This window comes from Eptatretus burgeri, chromosome 4 (assembly GCF_056783735.1).
Source record: "Eptatretus burgeri isolate ZD-2024b chromosome 4, Ebu_testis_v1, whole genome shotgun sequence".
NCBI lineage: Eukaryota > Metazoa > Chordata > Myxini > Myxiniformes > Myxinidae > Eptatretus > Eptatretus burgeri.
The window spans coordinates 68,055,671-68,070,325 of NC_140964.1; positions in this window are offsets into that span (position 1 = coordinate 68,055,671).

Sequence of the window (14,655 nt, forward strand, 5' to 3'; positions counted from 1 at the left end):
CGAAGAAACCGGTCCGGCGGTTGAGGCAGTGTGTAGCAAATTGTATTCCCATGTAAATACTACTTGTGAATGTTTTGCAGCTGCAGAAGAACTCTGGGTAGAGTTTGAAACCACAAATGGCTTACTTTGTGTGGCTCTTCATGGCAGCTTTCCTCAGCTAGAAGAGCATGGGATGCGTCAATTTAAATATACTAGTGCGGGCCCGTAGGTTTGGGCTTGTAGGTGCGTGCCAGTATGTGCAGCTTCCTTTCTTTGCTCAGGTCCCCAGCGTCAATTGTGACGTCATATCAAACGAAGAAGAAGAAGAATTGTGACGCCCCCTCTCTCTCGCCCCTCCTCTCTCGCCCCCACTCTCACCCCCTCTCACACCCCTCTCCCGTCCCCCTCTCTCGCCCCCTCCTCTCTCCCCCTCTCTTGAATTGTGACGCCCCTCTCTCTCGCCCCTCTCTCTCGCCCCCTCCTCTCTCGCCCCTCTCTCTGTAAATGTATTCATAAATGTCGACCAAGCACAACAATTAATTCAAACCTTGGGAAAAAAAACAGCTTTCAAACCCTTGGGAAACAGCTGTTTCCCTTGGGAAAATTCAAACCTTGGGATTAATAAATAATTTGAACAATTAATTCAAACCTTGGGAAAAAACAGCTTTCGAATCTTGGGAAACACTTGGGAAACAGCTGAATGAAGAAACGGATGAAGAACGATATCAAACCTTGAAAAGGCACATACTCAGGTCCCCAGCGTCGATTGTGACGTCATACCAAACGAAGAAGAAGAATTTTGATGGCAATCATGCAAAAAACAAATAAATAAATAAATGAACATTAATTGTGACGTCATTCGTGACGTCATAGCACCGTGTCCTGTCATTGGTTGACTGACGTTATTGGTCATTATTGGTTGACAGACAATATTATATAGGTCGTTATTGGTTGACAGACATTGGTCATTGTATCACGTTATTCTTTTTATTACTGCCAATTATTGTGCTATTATTATTATTAATATGCTGTGATCATTATTCTGAGATATCTTTGGGAAAAAATGGCATAAGGTGATAAGGTGGAATGACACTTCAGCTGCGATATATACACCTTTCCAACACTGAAAAAAAGCAATAAAATGGCCGTAACTTGGGAACCGCTCGTCCGATTAATATCAAACCTTGAAAAGGCACATCCGCGGGTCCCCGGCAATATTCCTGGCAAGTTTCAATCAGATCGGACTGGCGGTTGTCGAGAAACGGCGGTGACAGACAGACAGACAGACAGACAGACAGACAGACAGACAGACAGACAGACAGACACACACACACAGATTGCTGGAATTATAGATCGATATATACTAGCAGAAAAAGTTCCTGTGCATCATTTACATCTCTGTGAAATGAGAAATTAAAACAAACACATCACGTTGTTTGGTCATATCAATATTGTTTGATAAACATGAAATCGACATGAGAATGGCAACACATGTGTGCAAGACATGTCTCCAGAGGCTCGAAAAGGTTGTGGTCAAAAGTCATGTAACAGCTCAGTATCTGGTGTGACCACAACTTGCATTGACAGACGCTTGGCAACGGTGCCTCATTGAGGATACAAGATGGTTGAAGGTTTGAGGGATGTCATTCCAGATCTGTACCAAGGCCTGCCACAGTTGGGCCAATGTCACCGGCTGGTTTTGAAGATGGTGCAATCATTGTTCCATTTCATCCCACACATGTTCTGTGGGTAAAAGATCATGCGAAACGGCTGGCCAGGGAAGTGAGGGAATGTTCTGATGTGGGATGAAGTTGGTGACCACCCATGCTACGTGAGTGTGTGCATTATCCTGTTGAAGTGTGAGGTGACGTCCATGAACCTACAGGAACAGGAGGACGTGAGGATGGAGTACTTCATCAGGGTACCGAATAACTGTCAAATTGCCATTAATGACCTCCACCTGGATTCTGTGATGTGTGGTGATGCCTCCCCATACCATCATACTTCCACCATCGAACGACGAACGTTGCACAACACATGCATCGGCGTAACGTTCCACTTCCCATCGATAAACGTGACAACAGCTATCACTACTTTCAAGATGGAACCTCGACTCATCTATAATGAGGATAGCAGCCAGATCTTGTCTTCTGAACCTCAGACATCATCTACACCAAGCTCGGCACAGATGTCAATGATGTGGCAACAAAATCGGACATAATGCTGGTCGTTGTAGTCAGATGTTATGTTTGAGTGACCAATTCCTGACAATTCTGACACTGATTGGTCATAAACCAGGGATGCTGTGAGTTGTCAAACTTGCTGTCTGGAACCAATTCCTAAGGTTCACTCACCAGATATGGTTATCTTCAGATGTGTCCAGATGGAAATGTCTCTGGATGTGTCTGGGTGGTGTTTGTCTCTGGACGGTATTTATCTCTGGACACATCTGGGTGGTGTTTATGTCCGGACGGGAGTTTGTCCTCGGACATTTCTGGGCAGTGTTTGTCTCTGGGAGGTATTTATAGTGTAACTAGTAGACATTACTTTGTTTTACTTTGACATTACTTTGTTTCCATCTTCACTGTTATTCTATGCAGAATCATTTTTATGAGACAGTATGAATCGTAATTAACGCTCCACCACACGTCCGCCTTCCCTTCCTCTCCCCTCATGCTGCCTTCCCTTCCCCCACCCCTCCTGACTCTCCCTTCCTCCTCACTCTCTCTCCCTCCTCGCTCTCCATCCCTCCCTCCCCTCCATCTCCCCACTCTCCCCCCTCTTTTTTTCCCCTCCTACTATACCCATCAGAGAAGCGACGGGTGGTATTTGCTAGTATCTATGACAATAATTGTCAGTGTGTGTGTGTCAGTCAGTGTGTCTCCTCCATCACTCCAAAACCATGATATATCATGGCCCTAAACTTTACATGCATACCAAGGGGGCTCCAAGGTAATGCATGAATGAATATTGGGTGTTTGGCTTTATTTAAACACCCATTTTGAAGATAATTAATGGCCTTATTTAATTATCCTTTATCAAGGCATCATCCTTAGTCAGCCCTCTGTCAGCTTGATGAGGCCTTAATTTGCCATTTTGTTTGGCCTGCTCAACAATTCCTTGACTTGGAACAGTCCACAATGGTTTCTTAATATAACGATAAAGCGCTTCAATTTTTTTTTTTTTCATTTTCCTCACTCACGTCATCAAATGCCATTTCTTCATACATACAGATCGCTGGATACAACACAATGCTTATAAACGCCCGGAGATGCCAGTGTTCATGGCTTTATTTCATTTCTGCACGTATGATAAACTCTAGAATCTCATAACCTGAGCCAAATACCAAAATTTAAACTGCAGAATTGAGCTTAGCAGCAGTTCCCACTGCTAAACACAATCAAAAATACATTGATTACAGGCAAAGTTCAGGTCCCACCTGCCTGTGTTGCGCCCCACAGTGTCGCGTGGTACCAAGCCTGCCATTCCTCATCAATAGATGGATGGAGGAAAGGATGGATGGAAGGAATGAATCGATGCAAGGAAGGATTGATGGAAGGAATCCAGGGAAGGAATGGCTGGATGGGATTTAGGGAAGGGTTGGATGGAAGGGGTGGATGGAGGGAAGGGATGGATGGACAAAATTGGTGTTTGTTTGCCATGGCGAGACAGTAGACAGCGGTGCAAATGACTTTTCTTTTTTTTTAAATCACAACTGTTGTCGTTTTTGAAAATAAAATTCCAAATCGACATTCAAGACAATGTTAGGAAAAATGTAAATGAAGTACTGTACATATATAAACGTGTGTTCCATTGTCTTCGTTAAATCTGACAAAAGTAAAATGTACATCACCTTCACCTCGGAGCGGTCATGTTGAACACTGCCCGGAGATGCTCGGAGATGCACCCCCTGGTGGAGAACTTGAGAGGTTATTAGGGGAGAGTTGTGTCCACAACCCAAGTTCATTGCATATTAAGCAGGGAATGTAATGGCAAATGAAGGAACAGCAGGTGGGAACTCATTCATTCATCATTCCTTCCTTACACCTCGTGTTCACTCTGCGAATGGAGTATCGTGTGTTCATGAACAACTGTGAAACATGATCTGAATCCACTTTCCATCACATCCATCCATCCATCCGTTCCCTCCATTCCTGTCCTCTATAAAGCCGGACGAATGGCCACCCTATTCAAGACGCATGAGTGAGAGGAAACATAACCGACCATTGAAAACGAGGGTTTACTGTCGTCCAAATAGCCACATGTGGAGAGCATACATTTGTTGACTTCAATTTTTTTATGAAAACGAGGATAATTGTTAATTGTAGTTAACTGCATGTGAGCAATCCATGTGACAGAAGCAAGTGATTAATGCTGCAAAAGGTACAACTTGGAATGGTTCTGTCGTATAACATAACATCGTAAGCTCGTATATTTTGCCTGTAGGTATACATATATCCTACAAAAAACAAATAAGGCAATTTTCTGCATGTATGTATGTATGTATGTATGTATGTATGTATGTATGTATGTATGTATATGTATGTATATCTGAACATAATAGAAAAAAACAAGGCTGGACCAACCTCCACCAAATTTTGCATATGTGTTGGTATTACCCATGGTCAGGTCATGGGCACAAATACACCCCCTCTATGAGGGGGGTGGGGGAGGGACGACTTAAAAATATTTGCCTGTACACGTGCCACAGTGCAAGTAGTTTACTTACCCCTGCTGCTGACAGGGGCAATTCTTAGCCATGGCACAAAATATATTTGCTCCACCTCCCCCACTATCCCTCCAGGCTGCTTCCGGAGGGAGCGCGTGTTTCTAATTACTGACATATTCAATGGAATATGGAAAAACAGCAAACAAACATGGTTTCATTGTTATTCTTGTGGTTTATTCCAATATCACTTGCTGCATAAAACGTGGGTATGAGAGGACCTGGAAAAGTCTTGGAAATTTGGTCTTCCATGGCTGTGCAAACCCTGCCAGGACAGCTCAGAGGCAAGTGTGCCCACATACAAACATAAATACATTACTGGGCAAAAGTTTGGGTTATTCCATTGATATTCATTCTTTAGGGGAAACGCATCAAATTATCATTGATAACAGTAATGTGTTCGTAATTGTAAATTAACCGCCATTATAAATGCGTGTGAACCAAATTGCCTAAGTGAATGAGAGAGTTCATAGAAAACGTTACCCCAAGCAGTGTTCAAGTATATCCATTGGAACCATACTCTGTACAGAGCGTCGGTGCTGCTGAAGCAGTCTCCTAGGCTATTGGGCACAATCCTGGATGGGTCGCCACTCCGACGCAGGATACTCGAATGACTCGATCATCCCCAGCAAGCTGGTACTCATTTTGCCGACCTCGGAAGGATGGCAGGCTGAGTCAACCCCCTGGTGAAGTAATTCAGCGGGCAACGAGGCTTGAACTCAGGACCCTCGGATCCCAAGCCACCACCCTAACCACTGAGCCAACACCAGGCTTGTTCAAGTATATACTTCAATTAAAATAAAATAATGATTTAAAGATTGTTTTAAAAAAACATTCCGGAAGTTTACCACTATTGAAGCAGTCTTCTACATCACCAGAATTAATATGCCCAAGTACTACAAAACTGGAGGTTCTTGAAAATGACAAGAAGGCGATTAGTGTTCTGCAGTGTTCAAATATATACACTACCAGTAAAAAGTTTTAGAACACCCCCATTTTTCCTGAAATTTAAACAGTTTAATGTTTCAACGTACTCTGAAAATATTAAAGCCCAGAACAAATAAACAATTGCAGATAAAAAAGAAATCATGGAATCGTTTTGTTGAACAAAAGTTAATCGAAATTTTTGACTCAAAGTAGCCACCTTTTGCAGATATAAGAGCCGAACATACTCGTGGCATTCTTTCTACAATGGAAATCAAATATTGTTTGGAAAGTTCTTCCCAACACTATTGCAGACGTTCCCACAAATCTGTTGCACTTGAAGGTTGCTTTGCTTTCACACTTCTGTACAGTTCATCCCAAACCAGCTGGATGGGGGTTTAAGTCTGGAGACTGTGCTGGCCATTCCATGTTTTGAAGCCTAACGTCTTGTTCTTTTCTTCTTGGCTATTGGGCACAGGTAGTTCTGAAGGTACCTTTGGTACCTTCACAGGTAGTTCTGAAGGTAGAAGGTAGTTCTGACAGCCTGGAGGTATGCTTTGGGTCGTTATATTGCTGTAGGATGAACCCCTGACCAACTAGGCATAGACCAGAGAGTATTGCATGGCGCTGCAAAATGCTGTGGTAGCCCTTTTGGTTCAGGGTGCCAGTCACTCTGGATCCAGCAAAAGAGCCCCAGATCATCACGTTTCCTCCTCCATGTTTGACAGTTGGTACCACATACTGAGGAACCATCCTGTCACCTACTCGCTGGCGTACAAAAACCCTGCGTGATGAACTGAAGATTTCAAATTTTGATTAATCGGTCCATAAGACCTTCTTCCAGTTTTTAGTAGTCCACTGGCGGTGCTTCATGGCCCAGGCAAGCCTCTTTTTCTTATTTTGCCATCTTAGCAATGGCTTTCTTACTGCCACTCGACCTGTCAAACCTGCAGCTCGAAGTCTTCCCTTCACAGTTGAAACTGAGACGTCCTTACTTCGACCAGTGTTGAGCTGTGCTTGAAGCTGCCGTCCTATGAGCTACCTATCATGCAAGCTGTTGACTCTCAGAAACTTGTCTTCTGATTGTGTTGTTGCTTTGGGTCTGCCAGACCTCTTCCTGTCAGAGTTTCCTCCAGTTTCCAAGTGCCTTTTGATGGTGTAGGAAACTGTACTCACTGACATCTTGGCCTCTTTGCAATTTCTCTAAAGGAAAGACGTACAATTTGTGGGGTTATAATGGTCTGTTTGACTTCCTTTGTTAATTGTCTTTTTCTCACCATCATGAGAGCAATATACTACTTCCTGCAGTGCAATATTGTCTAAATAATGCTTCAGATGGTGTAGCAACACAGTCTGTTCCACCACTGCTTTTATACAGACAGAAGATTTGTAACTAATCAACAAAAGTTGGGACACTTGTCGGAATTGTTTGTATCAACTTTCAAGGCTTAATTTACTTCCATTGCTGCAGAATATCTGCAGTTGCTAACCCACTACTTGTTCCCTGAAAAGGGCCTTTTTGTAGCAACTCTGAAATTTACATTATTCTTCAGTTTTTGGAAACATAAACTTTTTTTTTAACCTCTGGCAGTTTACCGCTCAGCATTGTACCATTTCAGGTTACTCACTTGACTTGAACTGCTTAAATTTCAGTAAAAACTGGAAAATGTGGGTGTTCTAAAACTATTGACCGGCAGTGTAATTTAATTCAAACAAAACAAAGATTGTGAAGGTCGTATAAAAAAAAAAAACATTCTGGAATTTACCCCCATTTTACATCACCCGATCTGCCATGTTATATTAGTTATTCATGCTTATTGCATGTTTCCTTTATTACATCCTTAAAAACAGCAAGTTTCCTGTTTGGAATGATTTTCAATTGTTTGACTGTCAGACAGGCAGACAGAGTAAAAATATTATCTCTCTCCTCTCTGACATGCATGATCGGACCAAATTCAGAGACAAAGTACTGTTGAATAGCAGGTTTTGTGTCCCGATTCATGTTCCAAATAATGTTCAAAATGCAACATTCAATTTAAATTCAGCTGTTCCTTGATCATAAACTGACGTTTGTGGGCAGACAGACAGACATGATCCAATTGCTTAACACCATTTTTCACTTTATGTGTGTTGGGTAGGTTGCTTTCAAAAGTGTCATTATCATAACATGAACAGTGTCATTTTATTATATCAGTCAATAACTTGTGTGTTCGCCCTTTGCCTTATTGAATGCCATCACTCGTTTACCCATGCTTCTTTCTGTATACGACTGAAGCACTCTTCCAGAAATATTCCATCAAATACCCTGCATTACATTCCACAGTTCTGTGAGGTTTATTGGGTTCTTCTTGTTCTCTGTTTCCAGGTAATCTCATATGACCTCAATGGAATTCATGCCTGGACTCTGGGGTGGCTGCTCTTGCAAGTGAAGCCCACCATTTGTAACCTTGTTCTCCAAATACTTTTTTAATATATTCTAAATGTGTTTCGGATCATTATCTTGTTGGAAAATGAATCCTCTCCCGATTTCCACAAGGAACTGCGTGGTGCTGCAGTATCTGCTTGCACTTCTCTTTTGTTAGTGTCCTCTTGATTTTAAGAAGTTTTCCTGCACCAAAAGCTGAGATATAACCCCAGAGAGTCAGGGCCTTCCTTGTGTTTTACAATAGGCTGCAAACATTGCATGGCGTCATGTTCTCTCGGTCTTTGGCGTATGACCTGACATCTCTCAGATCCAAAACATTCAAACTTCGATTCATCAGACCAGAGTACCTGATTCCATACAGCAGTCACCCAATCATGGTTTTCCTTGCAAATTTCAGTCTTTTCACCTTATTCTGTGGACTCAATGGTAGTTTCTTTGCTGCAGTTCTGCCATGGAGACCTGGTGCAACCAGCCCACCACACAGTGCTGGACGAGATGTTAATGATCAGGCCTGCTCTCATTTCACTTGTCAGCTGCTGACTTGATTTTCTTCTATCACTTAAGCTGAACAACTTTTAGTGCTCATCTTACCTTGGGTAGGTTCTTCTGAGTCTTCCTGGTGTTTTCTGGTTTGTACCAAGCCAGTTTATTTCAGGCATTACAAAGAGTACCTCACACCTTTGTGGGAGATATTTAGCTTTTCTGTTATTTTCTTCATAATATGCCATTCTTCTCACAGTGTTTGGATCCCCACACACTGTTCTATTGAAAGATGCTTCCTTAGCGCCATTCTGAACCCACTCATAGACTTTCAAGCAAGGGACCCAGCTGATGAAAACGAATTTCACATATTCACCAATTTGCAACTTTTATTGTGGTTTCTTGCAAATCATCTTAATGTACGTGGTGTTGATTACTTCAACATAATTTTTTTTATTATTTAATGGCCAAAAATCCACATACTGTTCCCTGCATATTTTATTACTAGCGATTACTAGTTGAGTGGATATGTTACTAGCGATTTTCTGACAACCCTCCCCCCCCCAAAAAAAACGATTTTCTAGGTACCGGCACAGTAGAAAAACTACGTCATACTACTATCACCCTGCGAAGTCACCTTATTACGATTGTCAACCTACATCCTCTTATACACATACCATTTACACCATAACCATCAAAAAATTGCCAGAATTTATTTGGAGATGCTCCGCCGTGTCATGGGAAACATGCATGGAAGACGAGAGGAATGCCTGTACAGAGACGGAGGTCACCTTGAGGATGTGATCTTCAAGAAATAAATGGCATGCTCAGTATACTTTAAGATAGTATATTTGTAATTTGGCAAATCCAAAATGTTTATTTAATTACTGAGTTTTTAAAATCACCCGTTTCTCGACCCCACCCTGCATAATAGGAATAACAAAAATAGAACATTTTCAAGACACCAATTCATTTTATATGATTAAAGATAACTGTGATATCAAATCAACTTTCACATAAATTAGAATCATCTCTTTATATTTCACACTGTAACTTCACACAAATGCTTAATGGGGATCGTACCACAAAAGTGAAAACAAGAAAAACTCGAGGGGGAGCATTCGGTAGAGTGCAAAACCTCTGCCGCCAATACTGCTGGGTCACTTAAGTGAACCTGATATCCTATTCAGTGTAGGTCAAAACGGATCAGACTCTACTGAACCACGATTGAATAAACGAAACTAGATCGATGCGCATGTAGAAATGCCCCCCAAAAAATCGAAATTTTTATGAAAAAAAAGTTGCAAAATTTGTTTTTTTTTTCTCTAACAAATTTTTTTGGGGGGTGGGGGGGGGGTTGGAAATCACTTAAAACATGTAGAAATGCAAATAAAATTCAAATATAATCGAAATTTTTTTTTCTCTAACAAATTTATTTATTTTCGGTTGGAAATCACTTAAAACATGAAGAAATGCAAAAACAAAAATTCAAATATTTTTTCAAAATGGCCGCCATAGCGGCCATATTGGACTTTGGACCAAGTCCAAAATCTAATGGCATGATCCGTGGACCATACCTAACCCCCCCACCAAGTTTCGTCGAAATCCGTCCAGGAGTTTTTCCGTAATACTGTTCACAAACAAACAAACAGACAGGGGTGAAAACAGTAACCTCCGTCCATCTTCGATGGCGGAGGTTAAAAAGCAACCAGAGATTGCACACCCTCACCAGGACTTGTTTTGTGTGGTGTTGTGCAGTGTATTTTCGGTGGTATTTGTGTTCTGGTGTTACATAATAAAAAAGCAAAGATGGAGTCACCAGGATGAATCTGGATAGATTCAGGTTTTCGCTGCTACTTCTCTACCCTCAAACCATAGCCAAGTGAGCCTTATTTAAGAAAAAAACAAAAACTCAAAAATAACCCAGATTCACGAAATTAAATAATTCTGGCTGCCACACCATGTATCCGATCAGGTTGAAATGTAAAACATAAATTACCCATCAATACGAGATCAAAATTGTGGAGTTTCACATCAATCGATGAAGTGGTTCAAGAGAAATCATTTTTTGAAGATTTTCGCTCAATGCAATATGGCTGCCAGACCATGTGACATCAATCATTTGTGAATACCGTGGTATACCCAAGGCTTGGGGAACATTTGTGTGAAGTTTCCCCTCGATCTGTCCAGCCGTTCTGGAGAAGAAGATTTTTTTGGGGGGTTTTAGGGTAAATCCAATATGGCTGCTAAACCATGTGATCTGTGACATCATATGTGTGACCATTTTGTTCCTCATGACTAGGAGGTCATAAGTAAAGTTTCACTTTGATCTGTTCAGCCATTTCAGAAAAAGATTTTTGAAGGTTCAAAAAAAACCCCCAAAATAATTTGACTTCCAAATCACGTGACTGATGATGTCAATTTTTTTTCTGTGGACCAATTTATCCCGAGATGACCCTCAAAAATGTTCATACTGATGGGAAGTAGCATTCTACATATGCAATCATGACATCATAACAAAGGCACCAATGATATCATTAAAAAAAATCACATTCCCCATGAGGAGTACTTGACATGTGCCAAGATTCAATTTTTTCCTTGGTGCAGTTTCAGCGATACAGAGGTTCAAAGTTTTTCTGTTTTGCCAACATGGCCACCACAACACGTGACCTATGACGTCATGATTATCGTTGAAACATTCCACAAGATTAGTCACTCCACTGGTGAAAATTTCGTCTCAATCCGACCAGCGCTTGTGGAGAAAAAACACTAACGTTCTGTATGGACAAACAGAGACAGACACAGACAGACAGACAGACAGATAGAGACGCAGAGACAATACCTTCTCCTCTGGCAAGGGTGATAACCAAACTTTTGCACAGGACCATATATTGTAGACGCAAGGGTAATTCAAGGCTAGGCTGAAGTTTAGGTTTTATTATGGAAAATGTATAATTAAGAATTATGTCCCTAAAATCTGTGAAAATATCGTCTACCCAAACATGTCACAGAGGAAGTGACATCAACATTCGTCAAGTAATTCTGAGTAAAACCAAAATGGCGGCGAAGTCACGTGTGCTGTGGAACAAAATAGTTTCAATAAGTGACTTGTGAGGAAGGACGTTAACTCAGTTGAACCCATAGGAAAGTTTTGGCACAACGCAGTGATGAGTATTTCACCGAGTTATGTTTTCAAGTGATGCAATGAGTTTAAGAAAATGGTTGTGAATTAGTGAGAGATCTTGAGAATGAACTCTCATGCAGCCAACTTCTATCACTCAAGCAAGCATTAAACACGTTGAACAGCAAACTTGGACATTTGCTGGATTTGTGAAATTACAGAATGAGACATTATTACTGTTGGTGCAAAAACAATTATTCAGCCTCACATGAAATTCACGAAGGTAAATGCAAGGTGAGAGCCAAGGTACCTCATTTCATTGAAAGGCGACTCGTGTGGCCGTGGAACAGAGCTCCTGGAATGTTTCCAGAGCAAGGAAGATGAATCCTCGAAGAAGACGGTGGGCTAGCAAGATGACCTAGAGGTATGCACACTCACCTCTGAACCGTCTCACCTTGGTTGGAATGTCAGTCCAGCTACGAACTGTCATCCTGGTGTTTCACAGGCAGGGCGATTAATCAATGTGTTTGCTGTCCTTCGAATGGACGCTAAACTGAGCACCCCCTCCGCCAGCATTAGTTGGGCTCCGTTGTTGGGCAGAGGGACGGGATCCGGCCAATTACTGGTGGTGAGGGTCAGTCCGCCCTCGTGGCCTCGACCCCATTGAGGGTCCCAGAACCACGAGGAAGGGGTGGGTGGGGGGGAGGAGGGTGCGAATGGGATCAAGTAAGAAGCGTGGCGAAGGACTCGTCATTATTGGTTCCTTGATCAGTCGGCGCATCATTTCCTTGGTGAGATTGGTGATTCATTATTTAGTCATTCTGTGACTTTATTCTGTCTGTCTTTTCTTTCTCCAGAAGAATCACTTTGAAAAAAAAATTAAATCCTCATATACAGATCCAGGTATGGATTTTCACCAAAATCAAAATCATCCTTGCCACAAACACAACCATTCCACAAAGTTTCATCAAAATCCGTCTATAACATTCTGAGATATCCTGCTCACAATCTAACAGTCTAACAGACAGACAGACAGAAACAGGGGCAAAAATATAACCTCCACCTACCCCCCAGTGGTGAAGGTAACAATGACGTGTCCGTTTTTTTTTTAATGACAGAGAGTACACATGTACATTGTACATACAGTATATACATATACTATGCCCCCCCCTCAACTGTGTATGGACAAGACAAATAGTGTCCCATTACAGCCATTGCCTGCATGGTTTATGGCCAACAAGCATCGTCTGCCACACGAATGCATTGTCTGTTGCCTTAATACAGCACCATTAGGACGACAGTTTTGCGGTTGTGAATAAAGATGACTATAACCGTGCTCCAAGCCACAGCAACACTGTGACGTCACAGTCACGTTGTGTGATACTGCGACCACTAGTGGGCATCTCACAGCATCTTGCAAGACCCCTCTGTTATCATCTTGACTCATGCTGTGAGATGCCCACGAGGGGTCGCAGTATAGGGAACTGTCACTGTGACGTCACGCTGTCATTGCAGGTTCGAGAATGCATTATGGTTTGTCGAAATAAATATTATGGTTGTGTAGATATCACACACACACACGAGTATAGACCCCTTGGCTTGGCTCGGGCTATCCCTCTTACAAATAATGGTAAAAAATTTTTTTTTAATCTGTGGTTTTTGAGTTTTTAATATTTTCAGCACCTAAAACTCCTGCAATATTTCAAATTTGGTATCCTAATAAATAAAGTTTAAGTGTACATTGATAAAAAATAAGTAAAACTAGAAGGGCACTCAGTAGAACGCATACCTCTGCCACGTAATGCCTGATCCACGAGAACATATCGGGCCCATTACATTTTTGAAATATCATGCTCTACAGTACTATATAGTTTTTGGCCCGATCTCTCAATGATGAATAATCACTTTAAAAATTAAATATTTCTGGTATCCAGATCCGGATTTGGATCTTCACCAAAATCGAACCAATTCGTCCTTGCGACACACCCAACCTGTCCAACAAGTTTCGTCCGAATACGTCCACAACTTTTTGCGATATCGTGCAATATATCATTTTTAACCCCATCTCTCAATGGTGAAGAATAACTGAAAAATTTATCAGATCCGGATCTGGATCTTCACCAAAATTTAATCATTTCTTTTTGCACACCAGTCATGTCCACCAAGTTTCATCCAAATCCTTCAACAACTTTTTGAGATATTGTGCTATATATAGTTTTTATCCCCATCTCTCAATGGTGAAGAATCACTTAAAAAATTCTAGTAGTCGGATCGGGATCTTCACCAAAATTTAATCAGTTCGGCCTTGTCACACGTCCATGTCCACAAAATTTCATCCGAATCCGTCCACAACTTTTTGAAATATCCTGAACACAAACAGACAGAAAGGGGTGAAAACATGACCTCCTTGACGTTCAGTGGCGAAGGTAAAAATATCAGTAAAAATTTATTTTCCAGTGATTTACACATCAAACCTTGACAGAGCTGTATCAAAACTTTTGAAGTATTATTTTTTCGTGGAAAAGTCTGCATTTCATTCTTCAATACACTTGCAAAGAATGTAGTTTAAGCAATTAATGCATTCCAGCAAATTCTTCTTTCAGGATTTCCCTGCTTCAAAATGATGCTGCTTTTGAAGCATTCGCCCTCTTGTCCGAGGCAGGAGCACTACACGTAATTAGTCTTTCTTTGAGCATATTAACAGGTACTTAATTGCTTGTGTTGGAACAGGCACAGGCATTGGGAGGGTCTTCTTAAAGCCCTTCGGTGGAAGAAAAAGCACGAGAGCGAAAGCCTTGAGTAAAGAGAGTAAAGTGCAGGGGTTGTGTTGGTGGGTAGGAGGGTGGATTCTGGGCTGCAGGGTGAGTGCTTTGGGGTTTTGTGCAAAATTTGCCACTCCGGAGTTTCTCCAAGAATGTTCTCTCTGAAAATGCAAAGAAAAGGTCTTTTGGAAATGTGAGCACTCGAGGTCCAGCCAGGAACGACTAATGACTGTTTTTC